Here is a 26,032-nt window from a genome sequence, read left to right on the forward strand (position 1 = left end):
TAGGTCTCTTGACAACTTTACACCACTTTTCAACTTTGATCATAATTTAAAAGGTGGCACTTATGTGTATCGTGACTGCTCTCCTTTCAAAGTCTTGTTTCTCATGAAAAAGATGTCTTTGAAGCTAACAGCCATCAGGGTATTGCATTAATGCTATATTGACTCAGCCTTCATCCTTCCAAGGTGTATAAATTGAGTTGCATGCAGGCAGATATATGATGAGACCTTTCAAAGGAGATATCTGTGTGCTCATTATCATCACTATTACTCCATGTGTCCCAGAAAGACATCACTGTGGGACATAGTAAAGCACAGAAATGAGGGGCTTGGGAGATCAGACTGATGTTCCTGTCATGACCTTGGACATATAATTTTCCCTTCCTGTGCCTCAGTTTCTGCTTTTATAAATTAAGATAATGATTCTTTCCAGAGTGCATTAATATCTGCAGATGAAGAGCATTGCCTGAGAGACAGCTATTGCTATTATCTTTATAGGTATTTTATTTGGGCAAAATATTTTCCACCCCTAACTGCCAAAGCTTGCAGCTTCAAATAGGAAACAGAAAGCTTTATACTCTTTCTAGAAAAGCAGAGACACACAAATCAAGCACCATTCCTTTGGTCACAATGGAAATTTGTAGCTAAATTGAGGAATCCAATTTGCAAGTCAGTGTTTTAAGCATAGGCTTTTTCAGGTGTTCTCCCTGGACATTAAAGATTTAGTGGGAGTTTTCATGAGAGTGGATTTGTGCCAATATCCATGACTAGAATTTTTCCCTTCCTCTCAAGTTGTGCAGAAAACTGTTGGCTGATAGTTTGCTGGCCTGCCTGACACCCCAGAGGTGACCATAGAGGAGTAAAGGTTGTAAATTATACAGACCCTTTCATGCTTTGAAACAGCAATCAAAATCTTACACAGCTTTTCTAACCATTTATTTGAACAGAAAGTGCACAAGAAAGAAATTCAGCACCTGCTGCAAGGTGCCAGAGGTTTAGAAAAGCCCCAGGGACAAAGCACAGCCATTCAGATGAGAGGGAAGATCAAATTTTGAAACTGGGTCAATAGACTGGGGTATAAACCACCCTTGTTTTGCACAGAAGCTTCTTTTCACTGTCACTCTGACCAAGGGGCAAATCTGGCACAGTGTAAATTGTTACATTTGGCTGCTCTTATAACCACATTATGCACCTTTCCTCTTGGCTGCTCTTTCACCTCACCACCTCTTTCTCCCTACATCCTTTGTTTCTGAACTTCTTTTCCTCAGCATTTCATTCTCCAGTGCTGTTCTCGCTTTGAAATGTAGTGGGCCAAGCCCCTTCTGCTCACCAGAAAAATAATCAATGTCTATACAATATCATTGATACTGAAGTATCAGTACAGCTCCTCCCACAGATTAAGCTAAGACTGGGGGGCTCGGATTTCTGGCTCACTGTTTCAGACTGTTGATGGGTGTGAATTCCACAGACTGAAATCACCATATGCTTTATTTGCATGGAAGGTTACATTCTCTTTGAAGGCTTAGATCTTGGAGGTCAGGTAACTATAGTAATTAAGTGGATCTTAGCCAGGTATTCCACGTGGGCACCAGTACAGGCTGGGGGCTGACCTGGGGGTCCTGGTGGCAGCAAGCTGTTCAGGAGCCCTTGTGGCCAAGGCCAATGGTATCCTAAGGTGCATTAGAAAAAGCATTGCCAGCAGGCTGAGGGAGGTGACCCTGCCCTTCTGGTCAGCCCTGGTGAGGCACATCTGGAATGCTCTGTCCAGTTTTGGGCTTCTCAGGACAAGAGAGACGTGGAGTCCCTGCAACAGGTCCAGTGGAGAGTGACAAAGGTGATGAAGGGACTGGAGCATCTCTCTGATAAGGAAAGGCTGAGGGAGCTTGGACTGCTCAAGTTCAAGAAGAGGCAGCTGAGAGGGGACCTCGTCCATGTCTCTCAGTATCTGCAGTGAGGTGTCAGAGGAGGGATCCAGGCTCTGCTCAGTGGTGCTGAGCAATTGGACAAGAAGATGCAAGGGGCAGAAATCAATGCCCAGAAAGAAACTGATGCCCAGGAAGTTCCACCTGAGCATGAGGAAGAACTTCAGTCCTGAGCAGTGACCAAGCACTGGAACAGATTGTCCAGAGAGGCTGTGGAGTCTCCCTTGCTGGAGATATTCCAGAACTGTCTGGGCACAATCCTGTGCTGTGTGCTCTGGGATAAGCTTGCATGGGCAAGGAGGTTGGACCAGATGAGCCACTGTGGCCCCTTCCAACCTGACCCATTCTGTGGTTCTGTGATTCTGTAAAGAGATCTAGAGAGCTGAGAGAAGGAAGTCTCCAAGAAGAAATACCTTTCTTCTTGGGGCAGGTGGGACTAGTTTTCAGGCAAGCTGACTGAAAGATGTATTTTCATTTTAATGCTAAAAAAGCTGTGTGGACATCTAGTATAAATATAAGAAATGTCATTTAGGTCCTTTAAATAAATAAAACATAATAATAATAAAACAAAATCCACTTGTTTTGGCACAGTTACAAAATGAACGGGAAGGACTAAAGAGTATTTACAGGCTTTTAATAACACAATGCTGTAATTTAGGTTTCCTTTACAAAATAGTGTCCAGTATCTACTATCTCATGATAAATAGAAGCTGTATCGCATGACACTTGTGAACAATGGGTGAAATGGATATTAGAAAAATCTCATTTATCTTCTGCTTTATTCTGTGATAGAGGTCCTTGTCACCCTGGCTATTATGTGACTAGCCCCAGAAAGGCCACGTCATTAGTTTTCTTTATCAAGATAGCAAGGTCTCCTTTAAAGGGACAGCACTTAGATTTTAGATTCAAATAGAAAATAGATTTCATTATGTGAATGTTCCCATCTCTGTTTTTGCTGGTTAAATACATAGGTTATTTCCACAGCTGTCAAACAGATGAAATTGACACTCCTGTGATGAGGAAGGTGTTCCTGGAACAGAAATTTTAAAAAATGGAAATTTATGAGCAGTTTGCTTGTATTTGTCTCATACATTTCTTTAGAGCATGTGGCATTTCTTAGTTAAAAAAACACACAAAGGGGGAAAAAATAAATGAAAGCAACTTTCTGTATATTCTGTAAATCTATTTTCCCTTTTGTCTTTTCCACTCACAAATACATCTTCCTCTTGTCTGACAACCACTTTGAAAACTTTCCTCTATTGCCACCAAAGCAGCCGTGTGAGTGTCAACAAATCTGTAATGATTTAGACTATGTCAAAGGGAATTCAACATTTTTGTCTCTTTTCAAAAATCTTAATGACAGGTAGATAAAGTTGGACAACACCATCTCTATTGGCTTTCTATGAGTTTTGATGGGCATTTTTCATTGAACAAAAGATCTGGCTCCCCTTCTGCAGCAGACAAGGCAGGGGAAGAGTAGCTGTAAAACCTGATAGTGCCACACAGTTGTATTAACCATGTCTAGTTCTCTGCCTAATTATGAATATTTTGGATTTAATGATATAGAAGATCAATGATTACAAAATAATGTTGTTTTTCCTTTGTCCTAGCAATTAACTCTCAGGATACTCTCCTAGCTTTAAACAGATGATTAAAAGCACCCTCTCATTTGCTAACTCACTACAGAAGAGCCTTAGAGGTAAAAGGACACTGGATCTGTCAATAGTATTAGCTTACTGTATAAATCCCAAAGAATTCTTCAACTGAATTTTAAATTAGGATAAAATTTTAAAATTAAAAAAATTACATTAATACAACATTAAGGTTAAGAATTTTATGGCACAAGATCAGGAAATGACAAAGATAATAAGGCTCCCTCAGTAATAATCCGTATCAGTTGTGTGTATTCAATGAGTAACCTGAGTGATAAATGTATCTGAATACACTGAAAATATCCTCAAAATAATGTGCCAACTACATTTGTTAGGAATTGATTAGGTATGGGGAGGTTAAAAATCCTATCTATCTTGTATTTACCATTTTGAAAATTAAAGAATTGAATTGATATTGTTGTTTTTCCTTGACGTTGTTGTATGTCCTACTGCAAACCTTCTGGAGTAGTTTATCTATGTGCAATGTCCACTAAAGAACAGGAGCAGCTGTGTTCCAGAGGTTTGCTACAGAACCCAACAAGAAAGTAGATGGTGCTACTTCAAGGAATTTGCCACTTTAGAATCAGAGTTGCAGAGGCAGAAGAACCAGAAAAGGAAGATAAAATAGATCACCACAGTGCATGGATAGCCATGGACACTGAGCCTCTCCTGTCTGGAATCCCTTGGATAAATGACCTGCAGACTCTTTGAACCACCAGTGCAGAACTCCTTGTTAGGCTGTTTGTGCCTAAAGTGAACTTGTGCTCCTTCAATGCCAGTTTTGCTGCTCCACAACTATGGGTGATTTTCCTTTTGGAATTTGCTCAGTGCCTAGGAAATAAAGAAATCTGAGATAGGAATGGAAAATGAAGATTTTCTAGCACTTCTTTTCTCAGTCTGTTCCTACCTTTCTAGTCAAGCAGATGTTTTCTCGAGGTGATTCTTTAATTGGAAGGCGCTTAAAAGTCACATTCCTATTCCACTGGAGTACAGTCCACTCTTGAATATATTTTGTGACAGCAAATGCCCTGTCACATCAGTAACACATTTCACATTTGTTACTACATTGTGTTGGTCAGCATGCCATTAGTAACAGATGCAAATGAGCTGAAGAAATCAAGAAATCACCTGAACTTAGAATAATTTTTAATTCCTAATGGAAATTTCTTTTCAAGGCTCTGAATATGAGTTTTGGCTCAGGCCAAAGCCACAACAGCAGCAAAAGACAAGAGCCAGTAGAAGCTCTTGTCTAAACAGATAAAGCAAAATGGGGAATAAAAGATGTGGAGGCAGAATACAGAGGTGGAAAGATGAGGGGAATAGCCTAACAAGTAAAGATGATGACAAAGCTGGGAATAGAATCAACTGCACAAACTCTCAGGTCAGGGCAAAATCTAGCAGGTTTGGCGGGTAACCATACTGGGAACCTATTCAATTTGTTGATCTGTCGCAAGAAGGTCAAGAGTGGGGGTGGGGGAAATCTGTGTTTTGCACCACATCTTTAAAATAATAATGCCATTGCATGTAGGGAGGATATTTTAAAAGTCACTATTAACAATATATTGCATATATTGATCACCCCCATGGTCCAGATGACCACCACACAGACCAGATTGTATAAAAACCATAAGTACTCATTACATAACAAATCATTATTTACCTTTCAGAATATTAGATTGATCTCCTCTGAACTTTGGACTTTTAACAATCATAAATATTATTGCTTCCCATTCAAGGCAACTGCAGACATACCAGGGATGCTGCTGATGGAAAGACCATGACCTTATTTATTATGCCACCTGTGTACTCCTGAGAACCCTATAATTGAAACATTACACGTTGACTCACCTTTTTCTCATGATGTATTGTAACTTCTCAAGGCTAGCGTTTTCAATCATGGGTTTTCAGAGTTATATGAGTGAAACAGATTTTTAATCTATTCTGCTATGAGACAAGCTGGTTCTTCTCAAGAAACTCTCACTCTTTCCCAGTTATTTTTTTATTTCATTAAAATGAATGTTCCAAAAAATTCCTTTTTCTCCTATAGTCCTGTTTATTCTTCAATGAAATTTTGCTGCAAGGTTTTCTATTAACCAGGTAGGGTTCAATAGTGTAGAGGAGCCATTAAGGACTCCAGCACTGCACACCTTGTTCCCCCCTCCCTCAAAGACCCCTAAACTGATACATAAAGTAATCTTAATGATAACCAGACAATGTTTTTGAGCTTCTGATCACCCTGGCTATTTTTCTTTTCATATTTCATCACTTTATGCTTGTCAATTGCTGGTTAAAAACCCTAATGAAAATCATGTCAGCTCCCATAGGAATAGCTGGGCATGTTACAAGAAGTTATAGAGGAAGCTACTCACAGGTGAGAAGGTTACTCTAAAGTGTCTCAAACACTTTGAAATGTACTAAGGTAGATCAAGCTAAGGAATTATTATTGACAACCATTTAGACTGGAAATATTTAATTCCCTTCATTCTCCGAAAAAATCTCTTAGTTTTGAGAAGGGGCATGCCATTCCTCACCTAAATTTCCTGGCATCGTTTCCAGCTTCTTTCCTCTTAATAAAAAGAAGTTCCAGAACACTGCCTCCATATTTTACATATTTAAATAATGAATGTCTACTGAAAGAATGCACAAAAATTATCCTTGGCTTTGGTTACTGGAGAAGTTAACATAAGCTACTTAGATTACTATTATAAAAATGTTATTCAAATGTTTTTACTAATGTAAGTCCATATTGAGAGCTTGATCATGAATGGCATTTGTTCTTCAAGTTCTTCTTGACCTGCATAATCCTTTGGTTTGAATTCTTGAGGGGAAATAAAAGCGCATTAAAGAAATCATGCTCTGTATACAAATAATTTTCCATTATTTGCATAAAGAAGGAGTATTCCTTCCTATTATGCACTGATTTCTTCTTACACTGAAATTTCTTCACATCCAAAAAATATAGAAACTTGAGTCACCAAGGTCTGAAGTTTGACAATGTGTTAAAGTATTTTTGCTGCAGTAATTTAAAGTAGGCAGCACCAGTTGCTACTTTTTCTGTCAACCAGAAGATTTTTCCAAGAGGAAAAAAATACACTCTGCCTCTTTTGCTGGCCTATGAACAATTCCCCACCTGCTTTCTATTAAAAAAAAAAAAAGGATTTAAGAAAATAAAAACTGAAAGGAAGTCTAAGGCAGTAACAGAGAAATCCACATTCTGCTGAAGAGTTGACAAGGTATTTCAAATTTTGAAGACTACTCTGCTGACAAAGTATCAAAACTGGACTGAGGAAAGGCAGGAGACCATTAGCATGTCCATAGTGCCATGGAAAACCTTCCTGCCACAGAGTGCCCCTTTTTGCCTTCCAGAGTTTATCCTGCTTGACGCTGTTGGTGACTGTTCTGCTGTTAGTGATGAAGTTAATGGTTCTGGTATCATCGGTTAATCAGCAGAGATTCCCATTTTCAGACATCCATATTCATTCTCGTAGACGATTATTCTCGGGAGCTTTATCACGGTTTGTAGTCATCAGCTGATGGCAATTACGGAAGAAAAATATTTCAGATGAAAGAGAGATGGAGATTGAGTGGATTGAGCAAGGTCATTGAAGTGATTTGGGGATTACTTTCCCAGCCTAATTCCCATCTCCCATGTCCCAAAACATATTCATCTGCAGGATGTATTCTTCCCTTGAAGACAGAAGGCATAAATATTATTGCACAACTTTTCTTTTACTGTAGGAGTGTGGTAGTGTACTGCCACCCTCTGCTGGAATATACATGGACCAAGCAATTTCTCCACCTCCCCATATCTATTCAGAAAGAAGGGTAGGCATTGTGTTGTATTTTCTTGTTCAATATAGAAAAAAACCTAAAGAACGTGAAAGGCCAATTTGATATTAAGCTTAAAAAAATCAGAATTTGCTCGTAATAAGTTTTATTACAAGGTTATTGTATACTCAGTGCATTAAATTCAATTTCTACAACTCCTACAGAAGAATTTGGTCAGGGAGCTTTGATGTCACTGGTTGCAGAGCTGTGATCCTCTAGGAATTCAACTTTATAATCATTGTGAGTGCACTCAGACAAACTTCCAATGACTTCCTGCAACACTTTTAAACTCTTCTAAAGAACCATTAAAATCAGAAAGAGACACAAGATCAGCTACTGTCCTTTCTTTGTATGAACTGAGGCTTATCTGGTATTACTCAGGTTATAAGCTAGAATTTCCTACTTTGTCACAGTGGAATCAGTCTTTTGAGTTACAAAGGCAAACAAAGGGTGTGTTGAGGTGGGCAAGAATAAATTATTTAAACAAGATCAAGAGATCAACAGCTTTGCTTATATATGTTTGCTCTAAAGAGGTACAGCAAGGCCATTTTCAAGTGCAAGAGATGGAACTGGGCACTTCCATTTCTGCTTGCCCACTTTGGTGGTTTACATGCAGATGAGCAATGCTCAGTCCTGTCCGAGTACCCAAATATTCCAAATATTCAACACCAACAGGCTGAAAACAACAATATCACTCTGAAATCTTACTTTTCCATCGTCACTAATGCACAAGAAAATCTGTTTAGACATTGGGGACTCAGAATTGTTTGCATTTTGAAAATTGTCTTATGAGTGCTTTTGATTGTTTTAGTCATTTTGTGTTGATTCAGTTGATCCTTCAGAGAAGCTTTCTTAATAATATCAAAAAGGGGGAATTGTGGACACCCTGGGGGGGCATTCCCTGGTTTTTAGGAGACACAAGAAGCATCCCTCAAAAAGCTGCTAGACCCCATTGGCTCCTTCCCCCGTTCCTATGTCTGTTCCTATGTCCCTGAGCCACACTTCTCTATTCCCTGATTGACCCTCATCTTTGTACTGCCCAAAGCCAAGGTCAGCCCCCAGGCCCCTGGAGAGAGAAAACTGGATCTTCCTTGTGTGTATGTGTCTGGGACTTGAACATCTCACCACTGAATAAAACATCTGTGGATACCATGCAAAGGTACTTTTTGCTTCCTTACCCTGGACTATGCTAGCAGCAATTCAGCTTGCTACAGGCACCTCCATCTCTGCTTGCCCACTTTGGTGGTTCACATGCAGATGAACAATGCTCAGCCCTGTCCGGGTACCTAACTTCTCCAAAATACTCAACACCAACAGGCTGAAAACAACAATATCACTCTGAAATCTTACTTTTCCATCACCACTAATGCGCAGGATGAGTTCAGCTTCTAAAAAAAAAAAACAAAATAAAAACCAAACAACAAAAACCTGTGCTATTAAGATTAAATTCTGACCATATGGGAGTTACAAGAAGGTCTCAGCACAGGAATATTCCATCATGTTAATTGATTACTGCAATATGCTGCACATGAGGGGAAGGAAGGCAAAAGAATGTTATGAAGATGTTCCAGCAGGTCCCATCTTTGAGTAATGCAGATTACTGAGAATTTATTGCCAAAGAATTTACTGCTTTTATTCACATTTGGCTCTGATTTAAGGATCTGATCCAGACTCTTGAAACAAATGGTAGACAAAACCTTGAATGTACTTGAGCAAGGATTTTTACAAAATGAAGTTAACTACTAAAAACAACACTTGGCTTATTTAGGACGATCAGATTTTTGCACCTGGCAGTCCATAGCTCTTGGACAATGCTGACTAAAACAGTTCTGTGATACTCCCATGACCACAGTCTGTGAATGACCACCTAAGGGTTTTTTCTCTTTTTATTTTATAACTTGGAATTATATTAAGTAAACAAAAATAGAAAACATCAGTTTGAGGTAATCACTTATCCATAAAGTGTTGTTCACATTCATGTCTAATTTATTTCAAATCCAGATTGCATTCTTTATTATTTCCACCCAGAAACGCCTTCTTTCTGTGTTTGAACCTTAGCTATAGCCAGGAAAAAAAAAAAAAAATCAAGGCAACTATTGTGTAAGCAAGGGAAAAACCATGACAGTTTGGGAGGGAAAGAGTAGCATAAGGAGAGAGTTGGGTTAACATTAAAGCTCTGTATTTCAATGTCTTCACAATAATTTGGAATTTAAAATCAATTCAAATTACTAACGTGAGAGAGTTTTCAATGAAATCATGGAGACTGGACTTATGAGGCATCTGTGCCATAAACTGAAGCTTAACTGCATTACTGTGGTCAAAGTGCTGAATTAAAGGGAGTCAGAAGGGGGACAAGGCAGGAGAGACAAGTGGTATTGCCTCTAAAACCCCTATAAATCTAACCTCCCTCCTTCCTGCTGACATCATTAGATTCCTACTTTGCCACTGAATAGTCTCAGGTACGGCTTTAGCATTTGACAAATGATGGCAATTTGAGGGTTTTATACTTGTGGATACATTGTAGGACTTACTGTGGGACTTAAAAGCATTTTTCTTTAAATCAAATATTACCTTGGAAAATAACAATACTGGCAAATGAAACCAGTGAGGTGCCACTCAAAGCTACAGTCCTGCTTTAGTCATGTTGCTCTTTGAGAATCTAAAGCTTTTAATCATGTCAGGTTGCCACATTTTGGGTTAAAATTCATGGGTATTTACAGATATTATTTTGGCCACTGGAGAGTTCACTTACTAATACAATAGAGATTCTATTGAAGTCATGGAAATTTTTGCAGTATTATTTGTTGAATGCACTGCAATGACTGCAAAGTTCTAACATACCTGAGTTCATATATGACAAAGTTAATGAAAAATTGACTTAATTTGCAATGATTTATTGTCTTTTGTTCTTCTATATTTGGTCTGTGTGCTGTTTATTAGGAACTTATTCAGTATAAAACCAGAATATTTTGATAGCTGAATATCTTCATAGCAATAGCTTGTGTTGACTTTTCTCTTAGTGTTCTAACCTTGAATTAATAACTAAATAAATGATTTCATACATCTACACTGTTTTCAGTATCCAGTCAAGACCAATGTGGTCTTATCAGAGGATACAAGCCAACAATTACCTGCTTAGAGATTCATTCAATAAGGTGATTCTTCATTTTTCAGATGAATTATCAAATAAATACCCATGAGATACCAGTCCAAACTATAAAACCAAGGTTGTTAGAACCTAGCCTTGGGGTGTTTTCCTCCTAGGTTTCAGGAGAAGCCTAAGGGCTGGCAGCAAACATCACGGGTAAGTTCTGTTTCCATCCTCTCCTCTACCTGGCATTGAGAAGGTTTAGAAAGCAAGAGGGGCAAATAATATATACAGCAGACAATTGTAACCAAACAAAATCTGAAAATGGCACCAACCACTTGCTATTGGAAATAACCACTGCAAAGATGTGCTTTACTTTCATGAGCAAGTGTGATTTTACAGAGTGCACTGCATGAAAGCCTAAGCCTTTTGAATATGCTTTCAGCAGTAATATTCCTCCTGTTGACAAATCTTTTAAATACCTTAGGCAAGCATTACTTCATGCAAATCAGATTTTCAGAGGTGCCGTGTGAGAACTCATGCATCAGACCCAAATCCACCGGGATGCCAGGGATAAACCCACATTACCAAATCATGGGAAGATCAGAACTGGTTTTAAGGAGCAGTCTTCCTGGAATGCAGATTCATTTCTCCATAACACCATTTCCCAGACAGATCCATTTCTGAGTATCAAGTTTTTAGTTCATCTTAGTTTGTATTTCTGAGCCCATGACTGTCAGCCGCATATTTGAAAAGCCATCTATTTCTCAGGCATTTAAACTAACCTGTTCATGGATATGCATGGCTTGTAAACCTCCTTCCATATACCAATCTTAATGAGATTTTGCTCTTCAGCCTTCCAGTTACGGGCAAAACAATCTGGTTTTGTGACTCTGGTGTGTCTGCTTCGAATGTGAAATAGGCTGGCACATTTCTGTCTCTCACTTTTGTATCTGGGTGAAAATTTACGTTATGCACCGAGAAGCACAGTTTAAAATCAATAATAAAAATACTTTCATCTAACTTTTCTGGATTTCATTTATTTTCAGGTGTGTGTAAGGATAAAAAAATTTACCAGAGTGACAGTCTAGAAAATGGAGCTCAAAAAAAAAAAAAATCCCTATGTAATTGTTAACAGTAATTGTGTCCAAAGTAAATTCCATTTAATATGGACTAGAGGATGTATAGGTAATTTCCAATTTAGGCAGAATGCCAAACAGCACAATAGATTTTATATTTCTCTCCAGGTGTGTAAATTGTTAATTAAACAAATTCAATTAGTTAAGTGAAGTATAAAGGACTGTATCCCAATAATGCTCAGCACTTAACCTTTACCTCTAGCTATGGATTATTAGCAGTATGAAATGTCTTTTGTGCAGCCTGAGAACTCATCCTTGGGCTCCCTGGGTGCTGGCTGTGGACATGCTGATGTTGCTGCCTGTGCCCAGGGAACTGCACGTGGCTGACACACTTCTGGCCAGCTGACCCATGTAATCTGACCTTCTGCATGCTGCGCTCTTGTAAAAGGAGGCAAATACTCTTAAATCACCATCGGGATAGTTTAACACATTTTAATTTGCATTTACAAGAGGTGACAAATGGGCTTAGAGTCACATTCTGTGGAAGTTTATCAAAGAACTTTCATTTACTGGGAGCAACATGTGAGCATTGGACCAGATGATTTCAAGAGGTTCTTTCCACCCTAATTTTTTCCCTGCAATTTTAAGAATTATGTGATTGAGTGACTAAATTGAATCAAAGATTCTCAATCGGTGAGCTCTGATAGCCAAAAGTAACCAGACTATCTCAGTTGGAGTTATCATCACTATGCTGATGCTATAGTGCATCTTAGAGTCATGGAATAAAGGTTGGGAAAGATCTCTGAGATCATCAAGCCCAACCTTTGAGCAAACACCACCGTGTCAACTAAGCCATGGCGCTTAGTGCCATGTTGCATCATTTTTTGGACACTCCAGGGAGAGAGTGAATCCAACACTTCCCTGGGCAACCCTTTCCAGTGCTTGACCACCATTTCAGTGAAGAAATTCTTCCTGATGTCCAACCCAAATCTCCCTTGGTGCAGCTTGAAACCATGTCCTCTTGTCGTATCACTGGTGTTGCTGTGAAGGAACTCTTGAAGGGAAAGGGATCTCAGGCACCAATAAATAACTATGGTGCCAACACAAGGAGGTTATCTTGAAATACCTGTAGCCCAGACTAGCTAACCTGTTATGTCCCTGAACTGCATGAAGCTTTTAGTGCTGCTGAAGAATTTCTTAAAGCTCACCTGGAGCAAGAATAAATTGTTGAGGAAGGAGATGTGGGAATGGGGATATTACAGAGCTCACTGGTGAGGTAGTGGTTATAGCCCCAAGCTTTATAGGTTTAAATCTTCAGATTTGTTATTGGACTGTATCTGTTTTATAATAACATGATGATTTTTCTTCACAGACTGGTGGTCTCAGACAGTTCGAAGCAAAAGTGTGACTCTGTTTGTCTGAACTATGAAGGTTGATTCAAACCCAGGAATTTTCTGATCAGTCTGAGAAGCCCAAAACAGACAAACTAGAAGTCAGATGACTTAGAGGACTTAGTCCTGGACCACTTCCTTATCTCATAATCTTTGAAAATTACAAGTACCCATGCCCTACAAAATTAAGCCAAATTAAAATGGTGTTATTATTGATTTAAAAGATTCTAAAACCTCAGAATCAGATGCAGAGCACTCACAGAGTGTGTCACAAATTGAATTCATTCTTTTCAAATAAATGTTTCCATTCAGGAAGAGAAAATCAATTTTTGAATGTAGTAGGCAGACAGATCAATTTGTTGTAGAGCTGTTGTTCAAGGAATCCTCAGTCTCATATTATCCAGGTTTAAAAAAAGTTGATCTAATTTAAATTTTTTAAATATGTAAATTATGCCCTCATCTGATTTCTGATGTGAGTCGGTCAAAGACTGGGACTGCACCACAGGAATCTGTTCACAGATGGTTTGTGAGCATTTTTATTTATCTTGGTTTAACCATCATTATGATGGTATCGAGGAGCCCTTTTGAGAAGCTGGTTCAGTGTGGGCAGGCAGGGAAGGGGATGGATCCTGCAGGAGTTGAAAGGGCACAGCAGAGAGACAGGAGGCAAATAGGAAAGACAAGAAATGGATATGCATGAACTGAACAGCCAGTGGAGAAGGAAAAAGGACTTTTGGTCCATGGCTCAATTAATTAATCAAGGCAACAACACACAGGCACCACACCAGAAGATTTAATTGGGGAGATTTTCAAGCCACAACAATGCACACCCAAACATAAAAATATAAAAAAGCCAACATTCTAGAAAACATATGCCAATAATTCTGAAGTTAATATTACTTTTTCAGTAATAAAATCCTTGGTAGTGTCACCCTTGTTTTTGTCATGCTCAGCTTGGATCACTTCAACACAAACAGCAAAATTCCAAACATTTATGACTCTTGTCACAGTTTACTTTGCCTGCATTTTGGGACTTCCTATCACCAATGTTTAGCTGAGGATTTTCATGGACCGCATATTCAAGTAGGATTATGCTTTCCCTGCCCTGAATCAGGAACCTAAAGCTGATGACTGGGGCAGCCTGAGAGTCTCTACATCACTGTCAAACTTCTTTCTCATATGATTATAATCTGGAGAGCAGGTACAAGGCTACTCTGTATTTAGATTAATGAATGGAAATTCTCTGCTTTAAATATTTCATATTGACTGAAAGACAATGATTTTTCTGTGTTGTTCATATCCAAATGCTATTCAATCCCTATGCTCTCCTAAGTAGCCATTGGCTCAGGTACCAAAACTTCTTTTCTCAAGTGGGATAATGCCATCCCTGGAAACATTCAAGGCCAGGTTGCTCTGGGCTCTGAGCAACCTGATCCAGTTGAAGGTGTCCCTGCTCATTGCAAAGGAGTTGGAGCAGGTGAATTTTAATAGTCCTTTCCACCCCAAACCATTCTGTGAGTCTATAATATCATTTTCTTCAATGAAGCTCCACATCAGTCACCATAGGAAAAGTAACACTTACCTCTCAGTACATCAATAATTTTCTTTACTTGCAGTTTTGATGGGCAAGGACCTGAGTTATGGCTATCATCCTCTGTAGCTACATTTTTCTTTGAAAGAAATAAAATTCCATCCAGTCATTTCATGACACCTTTTGAGTTTCATGGTGTTGGTACCATGATAAGGTTTTGCTTTCTAAATATAGAGTAGACATCTCAAGTGAGCATTAATAACCTGCTTAATGTTTTTATCTCATTCACATATAAGCCCAACTTTGGGCATGCAAACAACTTTTTGAAGATGGTGGGAATTTGCTTGTGAGGTGCTACATTTGCTTTAGCCCAATGTGCATTATTGGGGCACTTAATGATTTTTGTCCTGACCATTTTAATGCCCATTCTAGCATCTGTCATGCATGAAATTCCTCTTACTGACACACTTATGTGGATAATCTGGCATTTAACTCCTATCTTTACTGAGTCAGGTGCATTTTGCTTTCATCTTTATTCTAAGCCAATATGGTATTTGCTGATTACCTTTATCAATCTCTCTGCGCTAAATTTGAGTATATTCACTGAACAAACTGCACTATAAACAACCTGTTTGGTATGTAGATAAGAACTGGATCCTTGTAATCCAAAATTGTTATTACTTCAGGCCCCAAAAGTGCAATTTAAGATCAAAGCTTGAATTGGTATCATAAATGCAATTCAAATAAAAGGAAAACCTGAATGATTTTCAGATAAATAAAATCAGGCTAAATAAATGTAAATCTATAACAATTTAACTCACGTAATTTAGTGTATTTAATTTAATTGTTTATTTTTTGTTAGGTCTACAAACAGAAAGAACTCAAGGTGTTAATCAGCTGAACAGGTGAGAGCTGAGAGTACAAGTTTTTCCTAGTACTTCAGAATTTTACAACAATCACTCAATTTTTCTACTGTATGTAATAGTATCATATCATATCATATCATATCATATATATTCTAACTTCTAAAATCTTATTTGCTACAATTTCACACATTATTTTTTGTGTTTTATTTTCCTTTACACAATTTTTGTTGTCCATGCCCATTACTTCTCATAGCTTTAATACTCATGGTTTTGCTTGGATTAGGTAAAAAAAAATTTATACACACATGCAAAAAAGAGCAGGATTACCAACAAAATATTTTTAGCTAGTAAGAAAAAAAAAATAAATAAAAGTCCTACAGTTTGATATTAATTGAAATGTTGATAAGCAATAAAATATACATTACAGACCAGCTCTATAAACAGCCCCAGTATACTGGTCAGTGTTTTGAATATAATTTCTGCATTTTCTTGTTGTCACTTAAATATATACTGATGCAGGCATCAAAGTCCTGCATGCAACTTTAGTCTACCTATGACCATGTAAACTTATCAACAGAATTTAATAAATAACTGAAATGGAATTGTATACTCCCATACATAGTTAAATTTTACTTTTTCTTTTTTGTAACAAAGGTTTAATTACATTTACAAGAGCTAAAGAGCTAGAAGAAAAGTGACAGCTAATATAAATATTTTCTTGATCATTTGATAAATACTTTTTTTTTTCTTTTTTCCTTAGATATTCAGCTCTTTTCAGCAGAATAACAAGGAGTAGGTAAGTTACAATGATGAATTATTCTTTCCAGTTTCATGTTCTATTTATAGCCTTTTCATTCATTAGAGCTTTTAATTTGTCTTGGGTTTGCTAGTTTTCACGCTCTCATGTATTTTTTACAAAATAATTTATTACAATCTATATTTCTTTCTTTTCAAAATTATAATCCAATTACTTTCTCAGTAAACAAGAATTCCTCCTTTTTTATGTGAAATGAACTACCAGCCAAAGCAGTTTCTGATTAGACAAGCTAATTTTGAAAGAACAGATAGAATGAAGCAATGAACTGGATAGAAATAATAATGGAGCATACCTTGTTAGATAACAAATGGAACAGACTTTGGAGACAATTAATGCATGAGATACTTAATTCTGAGGTATGTTAAACAAATTTTGTCTTATTTATTTGCTGCTATAAATCATAGTTAGTTTCCTTAAATAGCGGGCTCTAACCACCCAGGTTACATCATATTTCTGTAAATAAATGCTGTGCTCTTTACTGGAAACGCCAGCACCCTTTGTAGGAGAGCATGTATATATTTATATACACATAGATATAAATATAGACAGATCAATCAATTGGTTGATCCAGTAAAGGACACTGGTCTAACAATGTTTGGGATTAACTTTGCTGTGAAATACTTGGTAATTTCATTCAATGGATAAATATTATTTCTTCTACTTTGGGGTTTTAAACGAGTTACAGACTGAGAGGTCATTACTTGCTGGGGTTGATTCTGTTTCAAGTCTTATACTAATGTAGCACTTTTTATTGGGTTTGTTGTGAAGAGAGGCGTGTCAGGCCTTGTTCCTCAATTTCCTGCACTTGAATCAATCTGACCTCCTCGAGTCTGAGAAGCAGCACTTTATAGTCCAGTTGGAATAGGATAAGGATGACATCTCTTATAAATATGAGAAAACATCTTCCCTCACTAGCATTGCATCCAACTCAAGTTAAAGAGCCATCAAAAAGACTTCATTTTAAATGTGTGCTATTAAAGATATTAGTAGGAAGGCAGCAAAAACCACCAGTCCCATGAACAGTTAATCTTTAGCCTTGAAGAAGGGAAGGGAATCATGAGTCTTTACCTCTTTCTGCAAACCCTGTAGGTACTCACATTATGCAGATTACATTGTTTTCCTGTGCTCTTATAACTTCTATGAAACCAGTCCTTCTGCTCCTGTTCATGCTGCAAACTTCAGGTTTACCTAATGCTTTAATAACAAAAACTTCTGATGGTGGTGTTTCTGGAGAAATAAAACCAATCCTCCTAAATGTGTGAATGGGTTTTGTTACAAAAGCAGTAGCCCATTCCATCTGTGTTTCCTGCTTCCTGCTTTTATTTTTCAGCACTAGTCACATGGATGGTAATATTTCTTGGTGAATGGTAACCTACCTGTAAGCATAGCATATAGTGATTTTTTTTTTTACTTCCAGATGCTTCCCCTTATTAACTTTCTCTCAGAGATTATGCTGCCAAATCCCTCTTGTCTCTCCTCTCTGTATATGAAATCATCTCTAGCTGCCTTCTCTCCCTTACACAAATTGAGCCTTAGTACTGATCCAGTAAAATAACTTCATAGTTTCAACATCCTACTTTACTTATGAATCCCTGACTAATTCTGTATCATTTCTCATATCCTCTATTCACAGTTTTCCAATAAGGACTTTTGATTTCCTCTTGAGAGTTCCTACTTTGCATGAAAGTCCTTTCCAAGATCATTACCTTTCGGGCCCTGTGATTTCTCTTAGAGCACCCACTCCTATCCTCTGACTATCCAATTTACCAGTAGATATTATTTTTATATAGATTTGAGCCTTTCTGCCTTTCAGAAGTCCTTAAAATATCAGAATACCACTCTGCCAGAGAACACACAAACACATTATAACTGACTGACTGCCAGTTATTAATAGTATGCGCTATTAACATATATTATGTGTTAATAAATATGACCAAATCTAACTTGGCCTGCCTGCTCCCTCTCATTATATATGTATTCAGTTAAGAACAGAGGTTAAAGATTAAAGAGTCATCTAGGTTGGTGGAAAGGTGGGTAATAGACAAGAAAGTCATTCCGCGTTTTATTTGTACATCCTATTTTCATTTCTCATGGGATCTGTTGCCAGAAAAAGACTTTTGCTTTTTCATGTCTCAATCAGATCCTCCAGGTGCTTCATACTTCTGTCAAATGTGACAAAATTTAGTAATTGGTCTAATGTGGGCTTCTATTTGGCTATTATTTTCTTCCTGGCCAGGTGTAGGCCAGGGTTTGATGCTGGTGCAGAGCAAAAGATTTAGAACACAGGCAGGTTGTGCTTTAAGATTCAGCTGTCTTAGGATGTGCAATGAAGGGATAGAGACAAGCCTTGGAGCACAGATTGAATCTCTCACATGGAAACACCAAGGCTGATGTGTTCCCAGTTTAGCCTGAATAAGTTGGAGAGGCAAGGGTGGAAAGACACCTGAAAGCAGGAACCAGGGTGATGGGAGAGCAAGAACGAGTCTGAGGAGGAGAAAAATGATGGAGGCAGATTGTAACAGTAACCAGTGGTGATTTCCAACACTTATTCTATCAAAGCTCCTCCAGCACAGCCCCGTGAGGGGCCTGGGGACCAGGGAGCTCTCTGAGGAGTGATGGTGAATGACCTAGCCTGGAGACAATGAAGATTTCAAGGCTTGCCTGTATTTCATCAGAAAACTGAGTAAAATCAGCTCATTTCCTGGGAAATTGTTCTCTATTGATGAACCAGCATTTTCTGTAGGAAGACAAATATTCTGTTGATTATTTTGACCATCGTAATTTTCATATCTTGTGCTATTTCTGTCTGCTCCTTGACTTGCAGGAATTGTCATTTTTAGTTACATTTGCACATTGACTCAACACTGGCTGGAGGCCATAGATTACAGCACAAATAGCCATAGAAATTGAGAGATTTAGGATGTTTTTTTGTTTCCTATCCAATTAATGAACCCCCTAACTAATGCTGCCAGAAACTGAGACCATCACATGACTGATCAGTCCTGAAAAAATGGAACCATAATGCAACATTTCAATGTTGATATGTTCAGCATGTTTCAATATATTTTTTTTGTATTGCTGGCATAGAAATATACCACAGCAAAACATTAAATTGCTAAGTGTGGATAGTTTATACCCAAGCAAAGTACAATCACAAGTGATGACACTGTACTCCTCCTTTTGTGGCAAAGCTGATTTAAATTTAAGTTTAGTTCACACTTTTTAATTTATTTCTCCTTTTAATTTCCTCTTTTCATATAGGGAAAATTATGATCTTATGAAACTGACATGAAATGATCAAACAATATTGAACAACCTAATGAAAATCTTAAGCAAAAGTCATTGTGAATTAGGTATTTGCTAAACTGACAACACAAGCCTTTGTAAACCTGATATTGTTCTTATGTAAACTCATGAATGGAGACTTTCTCAAATAAATTACTTAATAACATCAGAGTCATTGGCTGAGTAAATATATCCCAGGGGCGCATACTAAGATTCCTGAATTTAAATGTTGAATAGAACTTCATATTTGTCACCTTTACTAACGAGTTTTTCCTTATGAAATCATTATTAGCATGAAAAAGTTAAATTTTGTATCTAATTTCTTGAATTAATGCTGTTTGAAGACCCTAAGGGTTTGAAAGTTCTTTCACTGGAATTCATCATTTACATAATTTTCATAGCCCCAACACTTTGCTCTCTGCTATGAATGCACATTGTGGAGTTTTTATGCATTAAAGCAGCAACTTCTATTTTTCTCCACACAAAACAATTAAGAGAAGAATAACAGGTAATAAACATTTTTAATCTTTAATATTACATTAACAGTGAAGTGCCATATTTCATGCTTTCACAACCACATTGCATGCTGAATGATGCATTTTTGGTCCCTCACTATGAAGATATTTGATTAGAAAAGAAAAACAATTGAGTTATTTGAGATCAGTGGAGCTTTCCATCATTTCCTGCTTGAGAAACTTGTGAGTGCACAGCAGCATGGCCAGATTTTTAAGCAGACTAGACCATATTTTCTCAACTCTACATTATCATAGTTCAGCCATGATCTATGAATGTTTACTTGATTTTTTTTTTTTTTTGTTGCTAATATAGCTTATTATATGGGAGATTTATTCTCTTTTAAGCTGAAACCAGCGCTGCACAGTTTCTGACCAAAATCTCTCTTGATGTTAACCTCTCCTCTGCTTACTGTTATTAATAATAATTTTTATTACTGCAGGTCTTTTTCACTCAGGGTCATGGACATATGGTAGAAGTAAGAGATACGGGTAGGATGGACCCAAAGTGGAAAACCAAATTAGCAGCAAAGAGAGATTTAATTTTTGCATTCTTTGGGCTTAACATAACTGCAAAGGTAACATGACAGTCCAGACAGTGTTTTGTACAGAAAAACTGAACTTATCTCTGTGTCAGGGCTAAACTTGTTTGAAAACAGCCCACAAATAATCTTTATGTGGTAGACAAATCTGTTCCCCAATTTAACAATGTGCATAAGAATTTTTATTGTTATTGTTGCCATTATTATTATTAATAATAATAATAATATAATATTATTATTGTCTGTGCACAGTGAAAACACTAATGTAAATAATGCATTCTGCTTTGTGGCAAACTTTTGGTAAGGATTCAATGTGAGATGAAGATTCCTCTCTTAGGTATACATTTCTCACCCCACTATGGGTGTCTAAAAGGCCATTGTACCCACATAAGATGAACTGACTTTACCAAATGCTTCTCCCTTGGCTGGGATGGGAACACATTTAATGGAATTACTTCTATATGTTCAATATTTAAAGTCTGAATCTGAAGCCAAATGTGATCTTTGAGTTTGATTCATTTGCCCATATATTCACATCTAGTACTATTTAGGAAGCCTAGTGTCATGTACTCATATAATTAAAGAATTTATGCCACCTTCTTACAGCAGCCCCTGGAATTACTCTCTACTATCCCAGCTCAAAATGAAGAAGCAGCTTCATGTAGTTTAAACCAAGCATAATTTACCTTGCATTTCTAAATGCAATGCAATGAGGTGAATACTGACTCTTTTTAAAGCCAGTTTATTGTGTGTCAGATATCCTCCAATCTTCTTCAAAATTTATGTAAAAAGCATGCTCTTGTTTTTCTATGGAACTAAAATCACACATCTGTGTGTTTTCTCCAGTCACAAAACATATAGAAATATCTTCTTGGTGCATTATCTAGATTATTCCTGTTGTCTTCCAACTGAGCTTCAAGTGCCACGTTATGTTAATCTTGCTGCTCTTCCCACGTAGGGACAATACCAAAGAGTGTCAGGGATGGAAAATAAAGAACAGTCTTGAATATAAACTATTAAATCCAGATGTTACAATTTTTGCTGATCAGTGTTTGATATACAAAGGTCTTAAATCAAATACTGGCAGAGAATGAACCAATGAAACCCTGTAAGTCTGTCTTTTGAACATCAGCAGCTTCCCTTCAAACCTTGTCCAACATCTTCTCTCTGGACAAATCATTCTACTTGACAGAGTGGAGGAAATCCAGTCTGTGTGATCAACTGTGCACAGTTTTAAATTTCCTACAAATCATGTTAGTGCTTCGAAAACATGTGGTACTGCAGGAATGAACCATATCAAAGTTATTCATTTTGGACTCCAAATGAACAACCTCAGAACAGCTTGTTGGAAGCCCCTGGCACTTAGTTACAGTCAAATGTGATGATGGCTTGTAATGTGCATGTCAAAAGGAGGTCAGCCATCGGAGGCTGCTCACTACCAACCTTCCTTTACCATGAGCCAAATCGCTGCCCAGATGCTCATCGAGCCTCATTACCATAATGCCAATGTTATCCAGGTTCAAATGTGGAGTTCGCTGGCGCTCCAAACACACACTAAAGCCACTGAAAAACTCCATCAATGACTGCTATGCTGCTCATGGGTGCCAAAATTCAGCTGGCTCAGAATTTTGAGGGATTTTGAGTCATTTGCTCTGTCCTAACTCACTGTGTTGTAAATTCTGGTTTGTGAGATATCAGACATTAAATGAATCTGGATGTTTGGGCTTGTTTGGCAATTTCCAATATCTAAACCCACAAATCAGCACTTCTCAAAGTTTTCCACTAATTTTTGTGGACTCTGGATGCAGCTATTGGAAAACCAGCACCTGACATCCATTGCCCTAGTAGCATTCACCAAAGTCGTCACCCTGTGATGATGTGCTCTTCAGGCATAATTGTCTCTGATTTGCAGTATCTCCTGGTAACCCAGGCACATTCCTTCTTTACTCACTCCAACAATAATGGGCACAAATTGAAAGGAAAGCACTCATGAAACTCAAATTAAAATATGTAACACAAATATTTATACCATAGCAAAGTTTGATTATAAATCAAAACTATTTGGACTTATTTTAGGATTTCATGAAAATATATTGCTGCTTTGTAAACCAAAGTTATGAAAAATATAACTAATGGTACCAAGACAACATTAGTTACATAATCATATCTGTTTATCTATTCTAGTTTAAATAACTCAGAGACATGTTCCATTTCATTATGATTAGTGCACTGATTTTAGGTTTGTTGACCTAAGTTTCATCTATCTATCCATCAGAAGACCTTGAAGGCATATCAAACTTGAGTTTCATTTAGTCATCCCACTATTTTCAGCTTTTTAAAATGTATTTATTAGATAGAATCAAAAAAAATCTCATTTATTAAAATTTTTCTCAGTGTTACATTTTTCCTTTATGCACACTAGTACCTTGTAATGTTACTTCTGCAAAATACACACTTCTGAGAAAATTTTACTCATTGGTGTAGAATTGTGTCATAAGTTGGAGGAGAATATTTAAGAACAGAAAACACTATTATTTTTTCTATGTTGTTTTCCTGTCATTTTGACCTTCTCTTCCTTAGTTTTTCACTTTCTTTTCCTTAGGTTTTGATTATCCTTTCCTTAGTTTGGGTACACAGTAAAGTTCCCCATGTCATTTATTGTCACCATTGTCATTTCTCTTGTGTGACACACATTTTGTCTTTCCTCTATTCAGAAAAGAGAAGATGGATGGTCAGAAAAGATTTCTTTTATTCTTATTGTTATTTTTGTAGCATGTAAGTTCATATTTTTTCAGTGGTTTTCATTGATTTGAATTGCTGTAACAGGTACTCAGTGCAAAGTCTGAGCTTGTACAGTAATTAAAGTGAGAGAATCTCAAGCTATTTAACTTAATAAGGGGAAGTTAACCGACTTGATCAGAGTCTAATACTTGCAGAGGGAAGAATTTCTGATATTCATTGACTCTTTAATTTAGCAGAAAAGTATATAACAAGATCCAGGCAATGGAGATGAAGCTTGACAAATTCAGAGGTAGAAATAAGATACTCAGAGTGTAATTAACCGTCACATCTTCCCTACAGATGTGTTAGACTCTTTGCTGCCTGCAGTTTTGAAGTCTTAAAAGTATTCTGACAAAATCTCAATATTCAAATTCAGTTTACTGCCTGGTTGTGATGATGATAGGCTGAGATTCCTGATGTATATTGTGTAGAAGTGCAGGAAAGTAGCTTTACAAGCCTTATTGGGCTTCATGGTTTCACCCATGTTTATAGCAGAATCCTCCATTGAAGTTCTGGTTTCTGGTGAAAATAATACAGAAGGAATAATAAGTAATAGTAATAGTAATAGTAATAGTAATAGTAATAATAATAATAGTAATAGCTGTTGTTGTTGTTGTTATATATTTTGAAAATAATAATTTAAAATAGATAATAACCCCTAATGTAAAGGCAGTTATATTATTATGCACTATGGAGACAGAGGTGCTTTCTTAACAGCCTGACTTTGACAAAGCATGGTCCATACTCCAAGAGATTAAAATAAGACAATGAATGTGAATTTGATTTCCTGGTGGAAAAGCCCTATTAATATCAGCCTCTACTCAAGAAAAAACACATGTTCATCCCACACACATTAGGAGTGTGATTCAGGTCTACAGATTTGACATCAATTTGGAGACAATTGTCAAGTTATGCCAAAATATCCTTCACAAAGTCAACAGAAAAGGTCTTCCAGGTCCCGCCTATAAAAGTTTAGGTTTTATACCAAAGTTCTGGGCCAAAACCACTTTCTGGAAAAGCCTGTTTCTCTTCTTTATCTATGTAATGGTTCTAAGAGATTAAACCTCTAACTTCAGTAACTACTTAGGATTTCAGGAAAACACATAAGTAAATCTCTGACAACCTTCAAAAATTGCAACTTCCCATTTGCATTTTGCTCCCTAAATAATTGTGAGTGCTGTCTAGATGCAACACTTGACAGACCTTCTCTTTTTGTCTTTGAACTCACAGTCCTCTTAGGTAAGCTCATTCTTTTAAAAAATTTTGGAGGGATTTGTCAGGCTAATTGTAGGCTTCTTGGGACAATTATCCTCAATTCACTTTACATTTAAAAAAAAATTGTTTTCAGGGCATGATTCACATCCTGTAATGTACTGCTAGATATGAACTGCATTCTAATAACGTCTTTTTCCCTGTAACCACTAAGTCAGGTTACAGAAATTAGTTAGGGTTTAGATATTGACACGGGAGACATCTGAAGTTAGGTCATATGATCTTCCAAAGGTTGCCATTCCAAGCTTCTTCATCTGGTCAAATTAAAAAGGGTTGAACAGCTCTACATGTAAATCAATACATCTTGGAATAACAGTAAATGAGTTTTTTACTGCATTGTATGCATCATTCATTGACTATTTTAATACAGGAGAGAAATCCTGTGTTACACAATGGCAGAAATAAATTTTAAACACACTGTAGAGAACATTTCTTCTGAATAAATCTTTAATATGAAAATGGCACATCATACGTGAGGTTCCATCAGCATTTCTGGAACTCAGAACAGGGTTATTATGCTTTGGAGTGTACACATGACATTTGGGTACTTTTAAGTGATTGAATGCTAGCAAACTACATCACATCCCTCTTTTTGAAAATGTATGTGCTCCCAGAGTTCATATCCTGGAAAAGTCCTGGGTCATAGGTATAAGGACAAAGAGATGAGGAGAAAGGGAAAAGATGTTACCCATAAGGTCAAAAGGCTCCTTTTCATTTTGAGAGAATAGGGTTTAAGTCAGAAGAAAATTTGGAAGAGAATAGCAAAGCTTTGAAGGTAGAGATTTCTTTTTCCATAGGGATCTGGAGTGGAGGAAAATGGAGGTATGGAAGAATGCCAGGTTTAAAGGCACAGGCATTGGGACTATCCCAATATGACCAAGAGAAGGAGAAGGATGGTAGAACATGAAAAGGAAACATAAACAAGTCTGGGACAATGTTGGTCCTTAACATTGAAAGACTTTAGAATGACAATGAGCTCATCTCTTGGTAGTCTCAGACCTCAGAGACAAGGGTAGAAGTTTGGAGAAAGGAAGATTTCCCCTTGGTCATGAAGGGCTGGGTTAGAGGTCAGCTAGACAGATGTAACACCCATAAATCCATGGGCTCTGGTGGGATGCAGCCATGAGTGTGGAAGGAGCTGGCAGAGGTTTTTTGCTAAGCCACTTGCAATCATTGAAAGTCACGGCAAACAGGAGAGGTGCCTGATGCCTGGAGGAAGGCCAGTGCTACTCCCATCTTCAGAACGGGCAAGGAGGATCCAGGAAACACCAGCCAGTCAGTCTTACCTCCATCCTTGGAAAGGTGATAGAACAGGTCGTTCTGGAGGTCATCACCAGGCATGCAGAAGAAGATCATCAGGAGTAGTCAGCAGGGATTCACCAAGAGGAAATCATGCTTGACCTGTCAGACAGCTTTCTGTGATGGCATGGCAGGGTGGGTCAATGGAGGGCAGTGTATGTTTTCTGCCT

The 26,032-nt window shown here is 37.5% G+C and overlaps 1 long non-coding RNA gene across 1 annotated transcript in view; it reads left to right on the forward strand.

Moving 5' to 3' along the window:
* The window catches only part of LOC121362358, a 151,849-nt gene that overhangs the window by 77,474 nt on the left and 48,343 nt on the right, over nucleotides 1-26,032 (forward strand). Inside the window, exon 2 of the long non-coding RNA XR_005956499.1 lies at nucleotides 16,115-16,150. This is a non-coding gene — a long non-coding RNA (uncharacterized LOC121362358). The remainder of the gene's footprint in view (nucleotides 1-16,114; nucleotides 16,151-26,032) is intronic.

The sequence above is a fragment of the Pyrgilauda ruficollis genome, unplaced genomic scaffold (assembly GCF_017590135.1).
Source record: "Pyrgilauda ruficollis isolate IOZ18807 unplaced genomic scaffold, ASM1759013v1 scaffold61, whole genome shotgun sequence".
Lineage (NCBI taxonomy): Eukaryota > Metazoa > Chordata > Aves > Passeriformes > Passeridae > Pyrgilauda > Pyrgilauda ruficollis.